The following is a 23,702-nucleotide window of genomic DNA, read 5'->3' as shown; positions in this document are numbered from 1 at the left end:
AGCAGGCTCCATGCAGGGAGCCCAACGTGGGACTCGATCCCGGGGTTCCAGGATCAGGCCCTGGACTGAAGGCGGCACTAAACCGCTGAGCCACCTGGGCTGCCCATCTGCTATCATTCATAAGAAAAGTTCATTCAGTGATCCAAAACTCTGCTAATAACCGATAGTAAATAATTTCCCTAGCCAAAAAATAAAAATAAAAATAAAAATAAATAAAAAAAAATTCCCGTTTTGTCAGTTTCTCTGATAAAAGATGGCCGTTTCACCTGTTTTCAGCCCCACATATCCCAGTACCCTTCCCCAGAGCAGGGCTAAATAAATAAGAATTTGGTTTCATGCCTGAGACACTCAGACACTTCAAAAGGTGGCATAACCTCTCACCTGGACTGCAGGGTCTGGCTCTAGTTCACAGTGCTCTTTTTCCTCACTGTATCCAGGTTCCCTACCAGAGGAGCCACCAGTTCTCTTGGGTGGCACTCAATTTCTTCTCTCCAGCTGACTAAACTTTTTTCCTGTACCAGTTAATTTTTCCAACTACTAATAGAATAAAGGCAGTTTTCTAAAAAAAAAAAAAAAAAAAAAAAAAGCAGTCCCCAAGTATATTATCATATTATTAGTAATAATCATAACTTTTCTAAAAGAGTCTTGGAATTACATCACACCAGGTTCAAGTCAGTTTTTCTTACTCCTCTCTAATTCAAATTCTCCCATCCATCAAGATCCAACTCAATAGTTCCTTAGGAGAAGAAAATGGCATTCCAGGCTGTAGGTTTGGGATGAGTGGAGAGATGAGATTTAGAGGGTGCATGTAAATATGTCAAAGAAGGAGGCAGTATGGTAATGCAGAAATCAAGATGAGACCTACCTGCGTCAGGTGGGTATTGCTGAATCCTAAGAACAGGATTCCAAAGATAAAAAAAAAAGTTACATGGAGCTGCCACACTTTCTCAAATAGGAGAACTAATGCTCTTTTCTCCCCCATTCATATTAACGTGGTTATCGACTGTGCAGGAGCACTTTGTTCATGTACCTTCCAGGCCAGGGTAAGCTAGGAAACATTTATAGCCTCATGTTTTTGTACCAGAAAGGGGCAGCTATTTGGGTAAGTGTGGGTCTCTGGTATATTTGTGATGACTGACAGTAAAGGTTTTCTGATGTACCAAAATTGATGTACTAAAACTCCACTGAAGTGGAGAGTAAGTGGAGTTCTTTTACTCTTTACAGTTCAGCAGAGTGCACCTTTTGCATGATCTCTTGTTCCAAAGGGAGAAGTAAATGACAGAGTATGTTTAAAGGTTCCAATTGATTATAGGAAAAAATATGAATGACAATGGAAAAAAACACAGACTAATGAACCCACTACTAAATTTTGTCTACCTTCTAGTTTCTTTAGAGAATATGGTAACCACTAGTCATAGGTGGCTACTTGAATTTACATTTTTTCTCATTTAAATTTTACTTAGTGAATATAAGTTGAATTTAAATTTTAACTAGTTAAAGTTGAAGAAACCTTTTTTATTGCTCAGTCACACTAGCCACATTTCAAGTTCAGGATAAATACACATGGCTAGTGTCTACTATACTGGGCAGCAAAAATTTATAGAACATTTTTATCATTGCAGTAAGTTCTATTGGAAAATGCTGCTCTAAATGATAAAGCATCTCAAAAAAAATCCAAACTAGTATTCTCACCACTAAATGTCTTATGTTTATATATAAATATATCCATATAGAAGATATACATATATGTACATACACATACAAATTCTATATATAACACTGTTTTAATGAAAAACAAATGACTGACTCCAAATTATGATAATTCAATGTTTTAATATTTTTCCTTCAACTTGCATATGTAATTATATGCTCTCATATTTTTATATGTCATTTTGTATTCTTCTGATTTTATATAACATTATGTCAAACATTTTTTATGTTTCTACATAATTTTAATGATCATTTTAATGCCTGCATAATATTCCATCATTTGATATGCTGTAATTAAACCATTTCTCTAATGTTAGACATTCTCTTACTGCTTATTCTTTTCTTTATCCTGATTAAGGTTACAAGGCATTTTCTGTGTGTAAATGTCTCCGCTGTTCTCTTGTATTTCATAACTCCTTTATTCACATAGGCTTTACAAGAGACAACCCATTTAGAGCCTCTATAGTGCTCACAATATAAAACTGTCTTTCACTAATATAATACAACATTCAAAACAAATAGTTTATGGAAAGCAGTGGATTTAATATTTAGAATGCCTTTGGCATGGGATCCCTGGGTGGCTCAGTGGTTTGGCGCCTGCCTTTGGCCCAGGGCGCGATCCTGGAGACCCGGGATCGAATCTCACGTCGGGCTCCCGGTGCATGGAGCCTGCTTCTCCCTCTGCCTATGTCTCTGTCTCTCTCTCTCTTTCTCTGTGTGTGACTATCATAAATAAATAAATAAATAAATAAATAAATAAATAAATAAATAAATTTAAAAAAAGAGTGCCTTTGGCAGATGACCTTGATTTCATTGTCTTATTTCCATTATGTTGTAGCTTTTACTCACTTATATTCTGTAATGCTTTTGGCCTTAGAGAGAGTCTCTAGAAGAAGTCATGTGAACCAGCAGAAAAAACTGTCAAGACCCATTTTAATTTCACCTGCAGTCTCAATTACCCCCACCCTTCAAACAGAGCTGTACTCTTGACAGGGGTAGGGAATCTGGGATCTGATGGCCCAGGAGTATCTATTCTATGCCTATGCTACTTCCCAATTTTCCTCTATTTACACTTAGAGCCAAGATCCAGCATGCCACAGGCATCTTTATGGCCTCTTATCCAGGCGTTCAGTCTGCCTTAAAGCCCAACAAAGATTGGGGTCCCTACTGCTTTTCCATTTTCCTTTCAATTTATGGTTTCTAGAACTAGTGCTTGCTCTATGTTTTAAGGTGAATTTTAATTAGGGCTCAAGGTCTCAGCCTTGAATCTAGGGTTTGTCGGTATAATAATCACACAAGCTCAAAAGAACCTGAAAGGACTTACAGCACTTCACACAAAAAGCTTTAATAAAAGTAAATACAGTAGCAGAAGGTTTGATATGTCCAGGAGTCCCTCTAAGAGTCCTTTTTAAGTTGCTGAGGATGTGCTGTACACTCAGATTATGTACCACTAGGATATGGTTCAAGGTTCCTTGGCTTCAAGGAGACCAAGACACAAGTTTACTGAGAAGTCTTTAATACTCCACTGGTCACAACTAAAACCAGATTGTGTAGACTGTGAAATCAGGTGCAAACCACCAACCTGTAGATCCCTAGCCAATGTAGATGTCAGTAAAGGGTACCTCTGAGGGAATTTTGAGCTTTAAAGAGCATATTATAAATCATTATTTAGCACGTTTCATCTTTCTCTCAGCCAAGGGACAGTACTGGACTTCCAGGCATCCCTAGAGATGAGCATAGAGCTATCTCAGTCCAGGTGCAAGTTAACTCTATCCTCACACAGAGAGATAAGCTAAATACAGATCCTAAGTACATAGGCTTCTTCTTTCTACTTCTATTCTTTAGGGCAACAAGTATTTCTGTGTGATGTAAAGTTTGTTGAGAGACACATATCACGTCTCACAAAAGTTGCTTAAGCTTACTGCCTTTCTTTGGGTTGAGGGTCTCCAGGTTGAGAAATCCTTTGAAATTGAACTAATTTATTGAATAGGTAGAAGAAGTCAGAATAAGAAAAAGATCTGGGAGCTATGTATCAAAAGGACTCTCAGTTGCCACTGGAAAAACCTGGAGGGCATACTACTACATAAGGGTAAGTAGTATTTCAGCTTACAGTCTCATCCAACTTTGAAAGGGAAAAATTATAGAGAAATCTTTCCAGCAGCTTCTATCTGTTTTTTTTTCTTCAAGTGACCACAAGAAAACAAAATGTGCTGAACTACGTTCCCATAATGGTATTTGGCTGGAAACCTTGTGCTGTGGCTTTTGTTCTTTCTGGCTCTGTATTAGTTTGCTAGGGATGCTGAAACAAAGTACCACAAGTCTGGTGGCTTATATAACAGAAATTTATTGTCTCAGAGATCTGAAAGCTAAAAGTCCAAAATCAAGGTGTTGGCAGGGTTAATTCATTCTAAGGGGTTGTGAGGGAGAATTTGTTCTAAGCCTCTCTCTTGGCTTGTAGATGGCTGTCCTCACATCTATGATGTGTCTTCACATCATCTTCCTTCTCTGTGGGTCTGTCTCTGTCCAAATTTCTTCTTTTCATAAGGACACCAGTCATACTGGATTGGCCCACATTAATGATATTGCTTTATTCAGTTAGCTCTGTAAAGATTCTATTTCCAAGTGAGGTCACATTCTGAAGTACTAGGGGTTAGGGCTTCAATATATGAATTTGGAGGAGACACAGTTGAAACTATAAGAAGCACATATTGAAAATCAGGCTGCTTCTCAAAGCCTCTACAGTATCCTTTTCTTTGTATTCCTCTTCCTCTTGACAGTAATTGTCTTCAGGAGAGGCTGTGGCTGATGCTGCCTTCTGTCATGAAAGAATTCGTTTCTCTTTTTTCTTGAGATTTTATTTATTTATTCGAGAGAGAGAGAGAGAGAGAAAGAGAGGCAGAGACATAGGCAGAGGGAGAAAAAGCTCTCTGTGGGGAACCCAATGCGGCACTCGATCCCAGGACCCCAGGATCACAACCTAAGCCAAAGCAGACGCTCAGCCACTGAGCCACCCAGGCATCCCGAAAGAATTCATTTCTGATAGTCAAAATAACAAGACACATATATAGGGAGGTAGACATAACAGCCTTCTGGACAGGAATCAACTGTGACATAATTAGAAACCTACGTGTGTTTTCAAAACATAGAAACCAAGATAGCTTGGTTGCTGTGAGTGACCATTCAATGCCAAAATGGCAATGAAATCCGTTAGCTCCTAAAATGATCAGGAAGCCTGCTTAACTGTACTTAGATGAAGGTCATTAAACAATGTTTTGCTGCAATTTGATAAAAATTGTTTACTAACAATTATTTACTAATTTCTTACTGTTTACTAAAAATTGTTTTATAGTTTTTTGGTGTAATTGTCAAAAATAACATAATAACAATAATTACTCTGACAAACATACAGTTTTGTGAAACATATTGGAGCCCAAAAAAAGTTTTAAGTATCCTCTTTAATAGTACAACAAAAATATATTACGTAAAATTAAGTTTCTTTCAGAAAAGGATATTTGAAGAGGATAAAATAGTGATGTTTACAATCACATTCAGTATCCACTTTATGGCTTTAAACAGTATTTGTACCCAGGTGATAGTCATATGCTATGGTCAGAGGTCCTGGTTGGAAGCATAGGCTACTGGCATGTTCTATAGAAAAAACACATCTGGGGCTCATATCTTGCCTCTATCATTTAACTAGAAATGTTCTATTATTTGGTTTCTAAGCATAAGCTCTTTGAAGTAGCCAAATAAATATCATTACCCCTGGAAAATGTTTTAAAATAAATTTTATTATTGTATGTCTAGAGAATGACTTGGTTACTTTCTCACATATTCTTAACTATCTCCTTTTCTTTAATAATTCATGTGGGAAAAAATACAGATGAATAACTCTCCAAGATAGACCAGATCCTGGGTCCTAAAACAAACCTTAACAAGCTTAAAAGAATTGACATCTTCAAAGAGTATAATGGAATTAGGGTAGAAATCAATAAGAAAAAGATAACAGTAAAATCTTTAAACACCTAAAAATTAAACAAAAAAACTTCTAAGTAATCCAGAGGTCAAAGAGGAAGTCTTAAACAATATTTTTAACTGCATAAAAATACAGCATATCAAAACTGGTGGAATGCAGTTAGAGCATATCTTATAAGTTTTATAGCAATATGTGCTTATGTTAGAAATTAAGTAAAACCTGAAATCAATAATCTAAGTTCTTATTTCAAGAAACTAGTGAAAAAAGCAAAATAAATGGAAAGCAAGAAGAAGGAAGGAAATAATAAAGAGAAGAAGTTGAAGAAATTGAAACAGAAAAAAAGAACAAAACAATGGACCACAGAGTTAGCTCTTGAAAATATTTTTTAAAATTGATAAACTTCTACTAAAACTTAAAAGAAAAAAGACAGAAAACACAAATGGCCAATATTAAGAATGAAAGAGGGAACATAGCTAAAGATAACAGAGATCTTAAAAGGATAATAAGGGATACTTTAATCAACTATTCATATAAATTTGACAATTTAGATTAAATGGATCAATTTCTTGAAAACCACAGACTACTAAAACTCACACTCAAGATTAAATATATATCTGGAATTGTGTAACTATTAAAGAGATTTAATCCTTAGGTAAAATCTTCCAAAAATGAATATTCCAGGTCTATGTGGTTTCATTGCTGAATTCTACCAAACACTAAAATAAAAAAGTATGGGGCACCTGGGTGGCTTAGTCAATTAAGCGTTTGCTTTCAGCTCAGATCATGATCCTGGGATCCTGGAATTCTGGAATCCTGGGATCCTGAGATCATGGGATCCTGGGATCCTGGGATCGAGCCCCAGGTCGGGCTCTCTACTCAGCATGGCATGGAATCTGCTTCTCCCTTTCCTTTTCTTTCTGTCCCTCCACTCCCCACACCCCTGTTCCTGTGTGATCTCTTTCTCTCAAATAAAGATATAATTTAAAAAAAAAAGTAACAAGAGGGATCCCTGGGTGGCTCAGTGGTTTAGCACCTGCCTTCGACCCAGGGCGTGATCCTGGAGTCCCAGAATTGGGTCCCACATCGGGCTCCCTGCGTGGGGCCTGCTTCTCCCTCTGCCTATGTCTCTACCTCTTTCTTTCTCTGTGTGTGTCTCTCATGAATAAATAAATAAAATCTTTTTTAAAAAAGTAACAAGAATTCTACAAAATCTATTCCAGAAAATAGAAGAGGAAACATGTCGTAAATTATTTTTTTATTTTTTTATTTTTTTTTAATTTATTTTTTATTGGTGTTCAATTTACTAACATACAGAATAACACCCAGTTTCGTAAATTTTATGATACGTGCATTACTCTAAAGCAAAACCAGGTAAAGACAGTATAAAACAGAGAACTATAATCCAATGTTGCTCATGACTGCAGATGTAAAAACCCTCAGAAAATTAGCAAACTGAGTCAAGCAATATATAAAAAGAATAATATACCATGATCAAGTGGAATTCATCATGAAAATGCAGGGCTAGTTCCAATATTCAAAAAGAAATCAATGCAATCCACTATATGTACGGTTGAAAGTTGAAAGACACAATCATATCAACTGATACAGAAGGGGACTGAGGAAAAGTATAAACCCCATTCATGGCAAAAATCCTCAGCAAGCTAGTAACAGGGAAATTTTACAATGTGATTAAGGGTATATGAAAAAACATTTGGCTAATACTACACTTAATCATGAAAGTACTTCCACTTAAGATCAAGACAAGGCAATGACTGCCCTCTAACTGTTACTATTCAAAATCATACCTGAGTTCTTAGCCACTGTACAAGTTAAGAAGATAACAAAAGCCCACAAATTGGGAAGGGAGAAATAAGATTGTCCTTACTCACAAGGAACATTATTGTCTACCTATATAATCCTAAGAATCTATAAAAATATCCCACTAGAACTAGTAAATTGAGTTTATCAGATTGCAAGATACAAGGTTAACACACAAAAATCAATCACATTTACATATAGTGACAATGCACCATTGAAAACAGAAAATTTTTCAACAGTACAATTTATAATAGTTTCAAAGCATGAAATAATTAGATATAAATCTAAAAAGTACACCATCTCTAAACTGAAAATTACAAAATGTCAATGAAAGAAATGCAAGGAGACCTAAATAAAAAGAATGAATCTTTCACTTGATGGGATCAGCACGGGGTGTTATACTATATGTTGGCAAATTGAATTTAAATAAAAAAATTTTTAAAAAGCAAAAAAGCAAATAAAAAACAAATAAAAGTCTATGTTCATGGGTTAGAAGATTCAACATAGTAAAGACCAATTGTCCCCAAATTGTCCTACTAATTCAATGCAATTTCAATCAAGATCCTAGAATATTTCTATAGATACAGACGCTAGTCCTAAAATCCATATGGAAGGGCAAAAAAACTAGAATGACAATTTAGAAAAAGAAGAAGAAACTGAGATGAATTACATCACCTGATTTTAAGGCTTATTACATAGTTCTAGTAATTAAGAAAGTGTAGTGTTGGCATACAGACACATAGAGCAATGTAATAGAACAGAGAGTTCAAAGCTAGACCTACATGTGGGAATATGGAGTACACATGCTTTTTTCTACCCACAAAGTACAACTAAGTCCCTGAATATTATGTCTATAACAAACATGAGATTCTGAAAGGTGGAGAGAAAAATGCAGATCAGTTAAAAACCTTAGGACCCAAAGAGAGACATAGTGATAAGTTCCCTGGATTTTCTTTGTGCCTCATATATCTCAGACTGGGTGCTAGAAAAGCCAGCAACTAGGAAATGCCAATGGGCACAGTTAAAAGAGAAAACAAAAAAGCATGCTCTCTAGCTTAGGAGTTAGGTAAGAGGCAACCTAGCAAGAGATAAAACTTTTAGAAAATTACCTTTCTAATACAGTCAAACATCACTGGGAAAAAATTGTGGCCTGATCTCTGCCCATGCCAGCAATGGCTAAGTAAGGAGCCTAGACTTCCAACTTCACCAGGTTCTGAGGCATTCCAAACTCCATGCAAGTGTGGTATCAGAGAAGGTCAAGAAAGAAGCTGGTACTTTTATCCACATCAAGCAAAACAAGTGCCACCCCACCCACACCCCAAGTCATGGAGTCGATAGAAACCATGTGGGGAGCCTGGACTTCCTCCCACCACCTGGTAGTAATAAAGAACCACTCATCATCACTGAAATGATACCGAAGGGCCTAAGTAGAGAATTGAGATTTATAGTACTGCCCAGTGGTAACAAAGTGGCCTACCCCATGGAGTCACTGGAGATCATGTTAGGAGTACTCATGAGGCACTCCTACCAATCACAGCCAGGGAAATATCAAAGGAGGCCTAATGGGAAGTTGAAACTCCCACCCTTGCTCAGCAATAATGAGTTCCCTCCACTTCAGTGTCAAGCAAGGCTGAGTAAAGAAACTAGTCTTCTGCCTGCAACCAGCAGTAATGAGACAGTACTCTCCCTTCCACACTGAAGTGTCAGAGGAATCTCGCTAAAACAAAAGGTTTATATACAACACAGAGTCTCATATGATATACAAAGTGTCCAGGTTACAATATAAAAAAAAATCACATATACCAAGAGCTAGGAAGACCTCAAACTGAATGAAAAAAAATATATAATTGATACCATTCCCTGCAAAAATGATAGATGTGTTAGAATTATCAAAGATTTTAAAACAGCCATCAGAAAATTGCTTGAGTAAGAAATTATAAACACACTCAAAACACATTCATGAACACACATAAAAAAAAAATATAAAGCCTCAGCAAAGGAATTGAAAACCACAGCAAAGAAATGGAAGCTATAAAAAAGAACCAGATATAAACTTCAGGAGTTATACATACAAAAACTCAATGGATGGGATCAAGAGCAGAATGGAAGGCAAGTAGAGAAGAACTACTGAATTTGAAGATAGAACAACAGAAGTTATACAATCTGAACAACAGAAAGAAAGCAGACTTAAAAGAAGGAAAAGACTCTCAGAGGGAAAAAAGGTATGACATTTATGTCATCGAAGTCTCAGAAAGTGAGGAGACATAAGGTGGGGCTGAAAAAAATTCTTGATGAAATAATTGCTGAAGACTTCCCAAACTTGGCAAAAGGCATAAACCTAGAGATTCAAGACACTGAAAGAACCACAAAGAAAGCCACATAAAGGCACAAGTCAAACTTCTGAAAACCAAAGACAAATAAGCAATCTTGAAATCAGTGATAGAGAAACAACTACCCAATAGTGGGATTCAAATGACAAAGGATGTCTCATCAAAGCACATGGAGGCCAGAAGAACATTGTACTACATTTCTCCAGTGCTAAAAGAAAAGTGTAAAGCTACAATCCTCTATCCAGTGAAAATATCCTTCAGGAATAAAAGGGAAATAACATCATTCACAGACAAAGGAAAACTAAGAGTATTTGTCACTAGCAGACCTACCCTGAAAAAAAATGGCTAAAGAGAAAAGAAATGATTAAAGAAGGAATTTTGGGTCACCAAAAAGAAGAAAGAACACAGGATCAGAAAATATAGGTAAATGCACTGACTTTAGTTCTCTTGAGGCTCAAGTAAAATTATAACAATGCCTGTTATGGCTCTAAATATCTATATAAGAAATGTTTAAGATAATCCTATTAAAGGGGGGCAAGTTTTCTACACTTCAAACACTTCACTTAAACCAGTAAAATGTCAACATCAGTAGACTGATAAGTTATGTGTTTATAATGATACTTAGACCAACAATTACAAATGCTGTGCAAAAGGATACATTCAAAATCACTGTAAAAAATCAAAATGGATTATAAAATAAGTTCAAGTAGGGGCACCTGGGTGGCTCAGTTGCTTAAAAGTCTAACTCTTGATTTCCGCTCAGGTCATGACCTCAGGGTCATGAGATGGAACCCCACATTGGACTCCATTCTGGATGTGGAGCCCGCTTGAGATTCTCAATCTCTCCCTGTCCCTCTGCCCCTTCCCCCAGCTCCTACTTACTCTTTCTCTTTCTCTTTCTCTCTATCTCTAAAAAAAAACCAACCCAAAAATAGGTTCAAGTAATCCACAAGAAGATAAGAAAAAGAAAGTAGAATTAAAACAGAGAGAATAAGCAGGAAAAAAATAAAACAGCTGACTTGAACCTTAATATCTCAATAATTGCATTAGATGTAAATAATCTAAAAATAATAAAGACAAAGATTATCAGAATAGATTAAAACTGTGGCCCACCTATATATGCTCTCCATAAAAAACTCTTCAAATATGATATAAACAGATCAATATATCATGAACATAAATCAAAAGAAAGCAGAGTGGCTACATTAATTTCAGATAAAATAAACTTCAGAGCAAAGATAACTACCAGAAACAGTAAGTGTCATTATGTAATCATAAGAATTCAATTCACTAAGAAGATAAAATAAAATATGTACGCATCAAACAACACAGTAGCAAAGTATATAAGGAAAAAACTTAATGGAACTGAAAGGAATAATAGGCACAAGCAAAATTAAAGTTGGAGTTATCAACATCCTTCTCTCAACAACTGTTAGAACAATTAGAAAATCAGCAAGCATATAGAAAAACTCAAAAGCACCATCATCTAAGAGATCTAATTAACACTGAACATTCCACCCAACAATAGCAGAATCTACATTCTTTTCAAGAGCCAGTGGCACATAAAACAAGATAGACCAACTGAACAAATTTAAAAATATTGAAATCATATGGTATATTCTCTGACCACAAAATCAAACTATAAATCAATAAAAAAGATAACAGAAAAATTCCAAATACTTAAAAACTAAAAACTACATTCCAAAATAACTCCTTGCTCAAAGGTAAGTCTCAAAGAAAATTTTTGAAAAATACTTTGCACTGAATAAAAACGAAAATGCAACTTATCAAAATTTGTGGGACATAGCAAAAGCAGTGATAGGACATAAATTTACAACACTAAATATGTACATTAGAAAAGAGGATAAGTCTCCAATCAATAATCCAAGTCCTTACCTAGAAAATGTAGAGAAAAATAAACCCACAAATGTGATGGAAGGAAATAAGAAAGATTAAAGCAAAAATCAATGAAATTGGAAACAGAATAATAATAAAGAAAAATTAAGGAAACACAGAGCTGGTACTTTGAAAAGATCAATATAATTGACAAACCTCTAGAAAGACCTGGCAAAGGAAAAATAGAAAAGACATAAATAACCAAATTAGGAACGAAAGAATGATTATCATTACAGACCCTGCAGACATCAAAATGATAAAAATGACATACTTGAAATAGCTCTACACATATATATTTGACAATTTAAATGAAATGAATCAATTCTTTTAAAAAATGCAAACTACATGAGCTCATTGAATATTAAACACTTAATTTGAATTGTCCTATAACTTGAGGCACCTCAGGTGGCTAAGCATCTGATTCTTTTTAAAAAATTTTTTTATTTATTTATTAATGAGAGAGAGAGAAAGAGAGAGAGGCAGAGACACAGGCAGAGGGGGAAGCAGGCTTCATGCAGGGAGCCTGAAGTGGGACTCGATCCCAGGTCCCCAGGATCAGGCCCTGGGCTAAAAGTGGTGCTAAACCTTTGAGCCACCCGGGCTGCCCTAAGCATCTGATTCTTGATTTCACTCAGGTCATGATCTCAGGGTCCTGAGATCAAGCTCTGTGTCGGGCTCAGCACTTAGCATAGAGTCTGCTTGGGATTCTCTCCCTCTCCCTCTGCTCTTACCCCTGTTCATGTGTGTTCTCTCTCTCTCTCTCTCTCTCTCTAAATAAACAAATAAATAAATAATACATAAGTAAAATATTGAATTGCCCTATAACTATTAAAGGAAATTGAATTTTTAATTTTGAAACTCTCAAAATATCTACATCTATATGGTTTCACTGCAAAATTCTCCCTAATGTTTAAAAGATTTACCACCAATTTTACACAATCTCTTGCAGAAAACATAAGAGATAGGAACACTTTCCAATTCATTTTATGAAACTATTAGGACTTTGATACCAGAGCTAGACAAAGAATGTACCAAAAAAATAAAACTATAGATCAATATCTCTCATGAGCTTTGATTCAAAAATCCTCAACAAAATATTACAAATTAAAATGTAACAATATACAGAAAGAATGATGCACCATGACTAACTGGAGATAATTCCACTGATGCAAGTTTGGTTCAATATTTTTTAATAAAACAGCATTGTACTCAACCATATTAACAGGCTAAAGAAGAGAAAGCACATGATCTTACTTATCAACTAATGCAGAAAAAAGCATTTGATGAATTTCAACATCTATTCATTATAAAATTCACAGTAAAACAGAAACAGAACAACTTCCTTAAGGAAACTTGATAAACAGCATCTGCAAAAATTCTATGGCTAACATTATACTTAATGATGAAAAAATGAATGTTTTCCTCATGTGATCAGAAACAAAATAAGGATGTCTGCCTTACTGATATTATTCAACATAATGATGGAAGTTTTAGTCAATTCAATAAGGCAAGATAAAAAAATAAAAAGCATGCAGATCAGAAAAGAAGAAAAAAAGAAATATTTAAAAATCCTACAACTCATCAGTGAGTTCTTTAGAGTCAAAGGATATAAGATGAACACACAAAAACAAATTACATATCTATATACTAAGAAGAACATGCAGAAACCAAACTTTAAAACACCATAATACTAGAATTGTTAAAAAGCAATGAAAAGAAGGATACCTGGGTGGCTCAGTGGTTGAGTGTCTGCCTTTGGCTCAGGTCATGATCCCAGGGTCCTGGGATCAAGTCCCAAAACAGGGTCCCTGCAGGGAGCCTGCTTCTCCCTCTGCCTATGTTCCTGCCTCTCTCTCTGTGACTCTCATGAATAAATAAAGAAAATAGGATGTATATGTTGAAAATTTTTAAATACCAATGAAAGTAATCAAAGAAGACTTAATGCATGGAGACATATACCATGTTCATGAATTTGAAGACTCAAGAGAGTAAAAATGTTAATTCTCTATTAATTGATATACTGGGTTAAGAAAATTCCTATCAAAATTCATGCAAGGTTTTTTTTTTTTAGACAGAGACAATCTTATTCTAAGTTTATTCTAAAATTCATAGGGAAAAGCACACTCCCTAGAATAGTTGAAATAATCCTGATAAAAAAGAATAAACTGGGAAGATTCACTCTAGCTAATATTAAGGCTTACTATATGGCCCCAGTAAGCAAGATAGTCTGTGGTGTTGGAGAGATAGCTACCTACATTAATGGATCATAATAGAGAACGCAGATAAAAGCTCCTACACAAGTATAATCAAGAAATTTTTGACAAAGGTACAGATGCAGTTCAACAAAGGAAGAGCAGCCTTTTCAAGAAATGTGGGACTGGGGCACCTGGCTGGATAAGTCAGAAGAGTATGCAACTCTTAATTTGGGGGCATGAGTTGTAGCCCCACATTGGGCCTAGAGTTTACTTTAAAAAATTAAAAGTAAGTAAATAAGGGTGCTTGGCTGGCTCAGTTGGTTAAGCATCTGACTCTTGGTTTCAGCTCAGGTCATAATCTCATGGGTCATGGGATCAGGCCCCTAGTCAGGCCCTCTCCCCACTCACACATACACTTGTACAATGCACAAGTGTATTCCCTCTCTCTTTCATAAATAAATAAATAAATAAATAAATAAATAAATAAATAAATGGAAAAGAAAAAAAGAAATGAAATGAAATGGGAGCAATTTGCCTTCCACATATTATGCTGAGTGAAATAAGGCAATTGGAGAAGGACAAACATTATATGGTCTCATTCATTTGGGGAATATAAAAAATAGTGTCAGGGAATAAAGGAGAAAGGAGAAAAAATGAGTGGGAAATATCAGAAAGGGAGACAGAACATGAGAGACTCCTAACTCTGGGAAACGAACTAGGGGTGGGGGAAGGGGAGGTGGGCAGGGGGTGGGGGTGACTGGGTGACGGGCACTTTAGGGGGCACTTGATGGGATGAGCACTGGGTGTTATTCTATATGTTGGCAAATTGAACACCATAAAAAATAAATTTACAAAAAAAATTTGCCCTCCACAAACAAAAAATGAACCTTTCCCTTTTAAGTAAATCATTGCATCAAATGGACAATGGACTTAAATGTTAAACTATAAAAAATTTTAGAGGAACACAAAAGGAGAAAAGTATCTTTCCACATTATTTGTTACAACTGCATGTGAATTTACAATTATTTCAATAAAAATTCCAAAAAATTTTTGCCAACTACTGGAACATACACTTCACCAAAGAAGGAATAAGGATGGCAAATGCATGTAAAGATACTTAACATCTTTAACCATTAGGGAAATGTCAACTAAATCCATGAGGAGATACCATTACATACCTATTACAATGGCTTAAAAACTACGGGTATCAGTTGCTGGCAATAGTATCGGTGCTGGCGAAGGTGTGGAGCAACTAGAACCCTCGTACGTTGCTACTAGGAATACATAATTGTACAGTCACTCTGGAAAATGGTTTAGCAGTTTCTTATAAAGTTAAACACATACTTATTATGCAACTCACCTCTCTTACTCCTTCATATTTACCCTAGAGAAATGAAAACTTACCTTTATGCCAAACCAGTATATGAATGTCTGTGACAGCTCTATTTGTAATTGCCCCAAACTGTAAACAGCCCATGTGTTCTTCGAATGGTGAATGGTTTAAACAAACGCGTACACCCATTCGATGGAATACTATTCACCAATGCAAAGAAACAAAGTCTTGATAAATGGAACAACATTAATGAATCTCAAAGGCATTATGTTAAGCGAACGAAGCAAGTCTGTAAAGCTTACTACTGCATGATTTCAATTGTAAGACATTCTGGAAAGACAAAAAAAAATCAGCGGATGCCAGAATTTGGGAAGGACAGAAGGGTATGACTATAAAAAGGTAACATGAGGTCATTTTTTGGGGGGGATAATAGAACTGTTCTATACCCTACCCTGATGGGGTGGTGGATACATGAATCCATGACCAATGTATGCCAAAAGGATAGTGGGGAGCAAAAAGGAATCTATAGGAAACTTTTGATAATCCATAGACTTTTCCAGCAATCTTAATTCTTTAGATGGCTCAAGGTAGTTATTAAAAGATTTAAGATTCAGTGACTTGTTAGGTATATACTGTGTCTTGATCTCAAGTCTCTTCTGTCTGCCCAGGCTGTTTGAGAACAGGGAAATTAGAGATGAGGTTTCCATTTCCTTTTCAAACTTCTGGTACCTTTCTTTACACAAGATATGCAAACAAAATCATATGATTCTCTTTTCACACAGCACAAGTCCCATTTCTCATGACTTTTTCTTCTTATCTGAAAATTGTACACTTGCATTCACTGCTCCTTAGTTTTCCTCTCACATAAGCAGTTTGCCTTCCTTAAATGAAATTTTATGCCCGTTGAATTTCACAGAAGGTTTGTAACTAGAGAAGCTTTACTATTAGAAAAATCTTATTGTCACAAGTAGTGACTTAAAGTCATATTTTAAGGCAGCTGAAAAAAAAACAGCTTTTTCCTAAAGAGTTTGAATCCATAAACAAAATGAGATTTTTTTTTTTTTACCTACAATTTAGGTTAATTTAATTAAAACACTAGTGTCATTGTTTCCTCCTTATTTCCAAGCCATTTGCTTGTTATAGGAGGTTTGATGTTATATATTCATTTTGAAATAAATCTGCACAGCAGGAATAGTCAAGGATTTAGGAGTATTACCAAGAGCAGAACATTTGTTGAAAACCACATCAGAATTAAAGATTCTCTTTCTTCTCAGTCTTCTCCAATTGCCTTATTTCACTCACCATTTCAACCTTGAAATAAGAGAATCTCTGGAATAGTTTGCCTTATTCTGTGTTTACCTGCCACACATTGGACCCTAAGGAACGCTTTATTGAGCTCAGGAAGTCGCGGGGGTTCACGGTCACTTGCAGTGCCATTTTATCTCATCATACCAGTTCCGCCTGTCATCACTATTTTTAAAACCCCCAATACTCAATAAAGCCCTCAAGGATTAATTGCTTGAGTAAACAAGTTTCCCATTATCGTGCTCAACATAAAATATACCTCGACTCTCCACTCACTAGTTCCCATATAAATTCAGTAACACTTTACTTCTACATAATGCAAACACCTGAACATTATGCTTATTCATTCACACGTTTATTATTCAATTACCTGTGTGTCATAAATATATTCCATCTATCATGGTGGTGCATTGAAGGAAATTAACCATATTCCGGAGAAAGTTATGATCTGCCTGTGCCTGCCAAGCATGGCTCCATTCATAAATCAATACTTAATAAATGCTTTTGATGGCTGATAAGGATGACTTTATATAACTGAAGAGGGAAATACATTTTATCCCCCTTTTATGGCTGTGACAAGAGATACAGAGCAAATAAGAAATTATATCTCTAATAAGACAGTGAACCATTATCAGATCCAAATCTAATACCAATATCCAAATTTCCAGTCTTTAACGCATTGAAGATTCTGATAGAAGAAAGCATTTTTATATGCTTTGATTACCCCAAGATCATAGTAGCTTCAGGATACTGGTTGGTTTTAGGGGAGGGCCAGCACCAGGAAATGATAAGGGTCTTTGAAATATGGTTTGCATGATTTCTGAATGCAATCTTAACTTCCCAGAAAGAACTAGAAAATGGCTATGAGAAACCAATTGCAATAGATCTTGATCAAACTTGGCATTTACTTCAAAACAGATACTCTGGTCCATAAACAGCAACACCTAACTTGTGCATTGAATAGGGCATATTGGAAAGCATTCGATATGAAAGACATTGTCAAAATGTAAAGCAATTTAAGAGATGAAAACAAATCAGTCATCATTTAAATCCTTATAGCCCTATGTGAAATGAAGTGTTTCTGACCGTTGGAGATAAGTTCCTCATTTAGAAGTATCAGGGGCATCTGGATGGCTCAGTCAGTTAAGGATCTGACTCTTGGTTTGGGCTCAGGTCATGATCTCAGGGTTGTGACATGGAGCCCCACATTGAGCCCTGCATCACGCTCCATGCTCAGCAAGGAGTCTGTTTGTCCCTCTCCCTTTGCTCCTCCTCCCAGTTTGTGCGTGCGCTCTCTCTCTCTCTCTCCCCCTCTCCCTCCCTCCCTCTCTCTCTCTCTCATAAATAAATAAATAAATAAATAAATAAATAAATAAATAAATAAAATCAATCTTAAAAAAAAAAACCCACCCAATATCAGCTCTGTATATTGGAGATTCACAGAAGAAGGGGCAGATAGCTTTCATAATTTTATCACATTTACTACAAAACATGTGCAAATATTGGACATTAGTTTTCATTTGATTTGCTTCTCTGAACTTCCCTTACCTCAGTAAGCACAGATTTTATAATAACAGAAAATATTTTTCTCAGAAGTTTCTCAAATTTAGAAGAGTGGCCATGTACGCACATAGTACTCAAGATCTCATAACCCGGGAAAGCAAATTTCTCTTTATTCTCCAGAACTGATTTCAGGCTTAGAGCACAGAAAACCCTCTGAGCTGCTACCATGTCTGAAAAGACAACTAAGGCAGTGATCACCTGGTAGGCATGTTTAAATAAATCACTCTGCTTTGCTTTTTGCTTTTTTAAGATTATCACATCTTCCAGAAGAAAGATTGATTGAAGGAAATGATGGAGACAGACTCTTTATTCATTCAATAAAAAGATCTCCAAAGGATTCAATCTTTAACTTGGATTTGAGAAATGTTAACAGGGAAAACTAATCTTTCATGGTCAGGCTCTAACAGTGGTTCCTAGGAATGTGATTTTTGTGTATTCTTTACAGCACCGAATATTGATTTATAAGCTTTTAAAGAAATCTTTTTAAAGAAATCTCTCAACTCTTAGAGGGCTCCTGGTTTCTGCCTACGAACTTGGCATAAGTTCTTTTATCTTATTTTATTTCAAATAAGAAGGCGGAAACCAGCCTATGTCCTAAATATGCTTTGTCTAACTTTGACCCCCTCTAAAGGCAGACTCCGAGATGAGGATGTGAGTACACATACTTTATCTGAGTACTGAGGAAGTAACAAAAGAAGAGAGGAAAGCCAAGAAAGTGTGTGATCTTAAGCAGGTTACCACCTCGGGCAACTGCACCTTAATCTTGCTGGGAATCTCTGAAAACCCATGGGGAACAGACCTCCCAAGGATGGGATTGGGGAGTGGGAAGAGGATGGAGCATTTTTTTTCACAGGTCCTATCCTTCATTGGCTGAGTTTGTCTCAGGGGCATGAACTCCATCTGGAGAGGGCTTTGTAAAAGCAATGAGAGGAGGTATGATTTTAATCATTAAACCTGACCATAAAGAAGCTGGTGGTTGCTAAATGAGCCCTGGTCTTAGTAATAAAGCATCAATGTTGTAAGAAGTTGCTGGAGATGATCTGACCAGTGTTTTATCCTTACCAATGAAGTTCCATTTATGTCAGTACCTGTGGTGAGAACTCGATCCAAGTTGACAGTATGCCTGTGACTGTCCTTCCTCTGTTTCTCCTTTCCCGGATAGCCACTGATGCTATTTAGCAAGAGGAAGGTACTAAGTGGAGGAACTGTGATGCTTGCATCATTGCTCTCAAGCTGGACCTTTTCCTCTACTGCATCTAAGACAGAAGTGATCTGCAGAAAATTGTCATGTACATTGCTCAATACTCCTACTTAGAAACATGTATGAAAAACTTGTCCATAATTAAAAGTTTGTTTCCTCTTGACATCAAATACGTGGTGTCTTTTCCACTACCATTTCTCTGATTCTCCAAAACTAACTGGATATTCGACAATTCAACCCAGTTGCGACAGCAACTCTCCAGAGTTAGCACAGACCCCATATAGGTAAAGGGCTCAGTCCCTACTTTGGTCACCAATGTCTAGTCCCAAATGGTCACCCATACTTCTGACTGGCTGGCTATAAATTTGATAGCCAAATTCAGATTCAGTAATATGCTAGAATGACTCAAAACTCAGGAATGTACTTTACTTACCAATACCAGCTTATTATAAAGGATACAATGCAGAATGGCCAGAGGATAGGACAAGATACTGTGGTAGAAGGGGTGCAGAGCTTCCATGCTCTCCCTGGGGGGATGAACTACCTTCAGGGCACATCAATGTGTTCACCAACCTGGGAATGCCCCAGACCCTGTCATTTAGGGTTTTCATGAGAGTTTTATTAGGTAGGCATGATTGATTAAATCATTGGCCATTGGTGATTGAACCCAATCTCCTGGAGGAGGGAAGAGAGGCTGAAAGTTCTGACCCTCTAACCATGGCTTGGTCTTTCTGGTGACCAGGCCCCTGAAGCAGTCTAGGGGCCCTAAACCACTTCATTAGCATAAACAAGACACTCTGATCACTCAGAAGATCTCAAAGGTTTTAGAAGCCCTGTGCCAGGAAAGAGGGACAAAGACCAAATATTTATTTCATATTATACCACAATACTTTCATACCAGGTAAAATGTTGATGTGCCAGGGTAGCTGAAATTTCTCCTCCTCTGTGAACAAGGGAACTGCTGTAACTGAGCACACTGCCATTTTTACTTTGGCCATTAAGAACCTTGGAGTCTGAGCACCTGGGTGGCTCAGTCAGTTAAGTGTCTACCTATGGCTCAGGCTATGATCTCCAGGTCCTGGGATCAAGCCCCACACTGGGCTTCCTGCTCAGCATGGAGTCTGCTTCTCCCTCTCCCTCTGCTGCTCCCCGACCCCCAGCTTGTATTCTCACACGGGCTCTCTCTCACTCTCTCTCTCTCTCACATAAATGAATAAAATCTTTTAAAAAAAAGGAACCTTGGAGTCAAATTTGTAAATCATATGGGCTACTTATTTATATTCTAAATCTTTTTCCTCCCCACGAATTGAACGTTTTACAAATTCACTAGCCAAACACAAATATAGTCTTATGATAATAAATGTGTACACTGAGAGTCAAGGGAATTAAAATGATTATTCCATTTATTGTGCCTCTAACACTCAACAGTCTCTCCCACCTAAAAGTAATTAAACTTAACAGCTAGATATATATCTGTTTAGTCCTTTTTCTATGTGTTTATATAGAATCATATGCATATATTTGTATATGTTTATGAACATGAATAGAAGTATGCTATTAAGGTTCACAAACATATAGGTGCATATATTTCTGTATCTAGAACTTGTTAACATAAAGTCTTACTAGATACCATTCCTTAACGACACACACAGAACTTTCTCAATCTTTTTATTTTTACATAGCATACCAAAGTAAGAATTTTTCATAATTTAATTAAACATCTCTCCAATGATGGGTATTTAGATCGTTTCTAATTATTTATGAATACAAATGATTTTGTAATTCCTCATGAGGCAGGCATGAAGTACAACATTTAAAGTTAATATTTTACATGGTTGCACAGAACTTTTTAGACACCTTTGAAATGTCTGGAGAATTCGAATCTTATCTCTCCAAGACAGAACCCAGGCAACTCACCTTCACAAGTTCTTTCAGCTCGAGCACAGCCATGCAACTTAGATATACTAGTTCTAAACTTTGATTTGGTAGTGAGCAGCTTCCATGCTTAATCCACTTCCCAGGGTAGAGTCCTAGCAGAAGCACCTAGATGTCAAGCGACACAGTAGCAGGAGAGTTGAGCTCCAGGTGAGAAGTGACTTGGGCCCTGAGAGCAGTAGCTACTTTAGTCAAGTCTCATACATAGTAGCTGTTCAAGGTGAAGCATCTAGGCTTTGGCAGCAGCAGAGAAAGCAGCCTCATGGTTAAAAAAAATCCTTCTACCTCAATGTTTACTTCCTCTGTCAATTTTTATTTTGCATATTTGTGATTTTTCCCCTTTGTTCTTAATTAGGTTAGTGGTTTGTCTATTTTGTTGACTTTTGCAGGGCCGCATTTGGATTTATTATTCCTGCTGTTTTTCTGGTTTTTGTTTCATTCATACCTCTTGTTACCTCTATTGATTCGTTCAGTCTGATTTCTTCTGAATTATGATGCTGTTACTATTACAGATTTGAGTTCATTTATATGCATTCTTTTATTTTTATTGCTCAGATTTAAGGCAATGTATTCTTTGAACTGATCACTACTTTGTTTCCCACATATTCTAATATATGTTTTCATTATTATTACATTTAAGAAATTCTACAGGTTTGATTTATATTTCTTATTTTACAATAGGGTGATTCATAGAGTTTTAAAACTCTCAAGTGAAAGGGCCTATTTGTTATCTGATTTTCTTATTGCACTGTGGAAATTTTGTGATATTCTTTCTACCATATGAAACATATTGAGGGATTTTTGTGACATAACATATTTATTTTTATGAATTTTCACGTGTGGTGGAAAAAGACATATTCTCTAACATTTGAGTGAAAAATCTGAAGTAAGTCCACATGACCTAACTTGATGATGTTTTCAGGATCTTCCACATCTTTATCGATTTTTTTTGGCCCCTGTGATTCATCTTGGGGTGTGATTGGTATGTTAAATTTATCTATTATTATTGTATTTCTATTTCCCCTTGCATACTTTGGTATGAGGATTGAAACACCTCTTTTACTGGTTTGTTTGTATATTTTTGCTATACTTGTTCCTGTTTCAATCTTTGTGAATCACTTTGTTTTATTACATGTGTGTATGTAGCACAAGCAAAATAATTTTTGAAAATCAAGTGGAAAATTCTTTTCTTTTAAAAGGTGGTTTAAATGGAATATTCCTCAGCCATTAGAAACGACAAATACCTACCATTTGCGTCGACGTGGATGGACCTGGAGGGTATTATGCTGAGTAAAATAAGTCAATCGGAAAAGGATAAAATGATATGGTCTCGTTCATTTGGGGAATATAAAAAATTAGTGAAAGGGAAAGGAGAGAAAATGAGTGAAAATATCAGGGTGACAAAACAAGAGAGATACCTAGTTCTGGGAAATGAACAAGGGGTAGTGGAAGAGGAGGTGGGCAGGGGGTTGGGGAGACCGGGTGATGGGCACTGAGGGGGGCACTTGGCGGGATGAGCACTGGGTGTTATGCTATATGTTGGCAAATTGAACTCCAATTAAAAAAATTTTTTTAGGGCAGCCCCGGTGGCGCAGCGGTTTAGCGCCGCCTGCAGCCCAGGGTGTGATCCTGGAGACCTGGGATCGAGTCCCACATCAGGCTCCTTGCATGGAGCCTGCTTCTCCCTCTGCCTGTGTCTCTGCCTCTGCCTCCGTGTGTGTGTGTGTGTGTGTGTGTGTGTGATGAATAAGTAAATAAAATCTTAAAAAATTTGTTTTTAAATAAAAATAAATTTAAAAAAATAAAAGGTGGTTTAAGCTCATTTACGTATATTGATATGACTAATAGATATGATCTCAACTCTAATTTTATTTTTCCTGTGGTATGATCCTATATTTACCATGTTTCTTTATGTGGTCTGTTTTTATTATGTTTAAAATTCTTTTAATATTTAATGAATTTGTATTTTTTTCGTTCCACTGGTTTTCATTACACTATTTCCTTTGATATTGCTGTTAGCCCCATTTTGCTTTACATAGGCTTCTACTATTTATTTTATCAGGTTTGAATGATATCCATTGACCACCACTTATTACACTTATTACCACTTATTATTTCTTTCTTGCTTGCTTCTTTACTAATTTATTATATTTGTTTTGTCGTTGTTGTTTAAGTTTTTATTTAAATTCCAGTTAGTTAACATACAGTGTAATATTAGTTTCAGGTATACAACATAGCAATTCAACACTTCCATATAACACCCATGCTTATCATGATAAGTATGCTCCTTAATCTCCATCATCTATTTCACCCATCCCCCCCCACTGACCTCCCCTCTGGTAACCATTGGTTTGTTCTGTATAATTAAAAAATGGGATGAGTAAATTTGAACTTGCAAAGGGAGGTAGAAGTCTAGATCATAAAATACTGCCCAGATGCC

The 23,702-nt window shown here is 36.3% G+C and overlaps 1 protein-coding gene across 15 annotated transcripts in view; it reads right to left on the bottom strand.

Annotated features, from left to right (window-relative positions):
- The window catches only part of LOC144308397 (uncharacterized), a 469,309-nt gene that overhangs the window by 143,251 nt on the left and 302,356 nt on the right, over positions 1 to 23,702 (bottom strand). The gene's annotated exons all lie outside the window — the stretch shown is intronic.

Source organism: Canis aureus, chromosome X (assembly GCF_053574225.1).
Source record: "Canis aureus isolate CA01 chromosome X, VMU_Caureus_v.1.0, whole genome shotgun sequence".
Classification (NCBI taxonomy): domain Eukaryota; kingdom Metazoa; phylum Chordata; class Mammalia; order Carnivora; family Canidae; genus Canis; species Canis aureus.
This window is presented reverse-complemented; position numbering and strand designations above follow the sequence as displayed.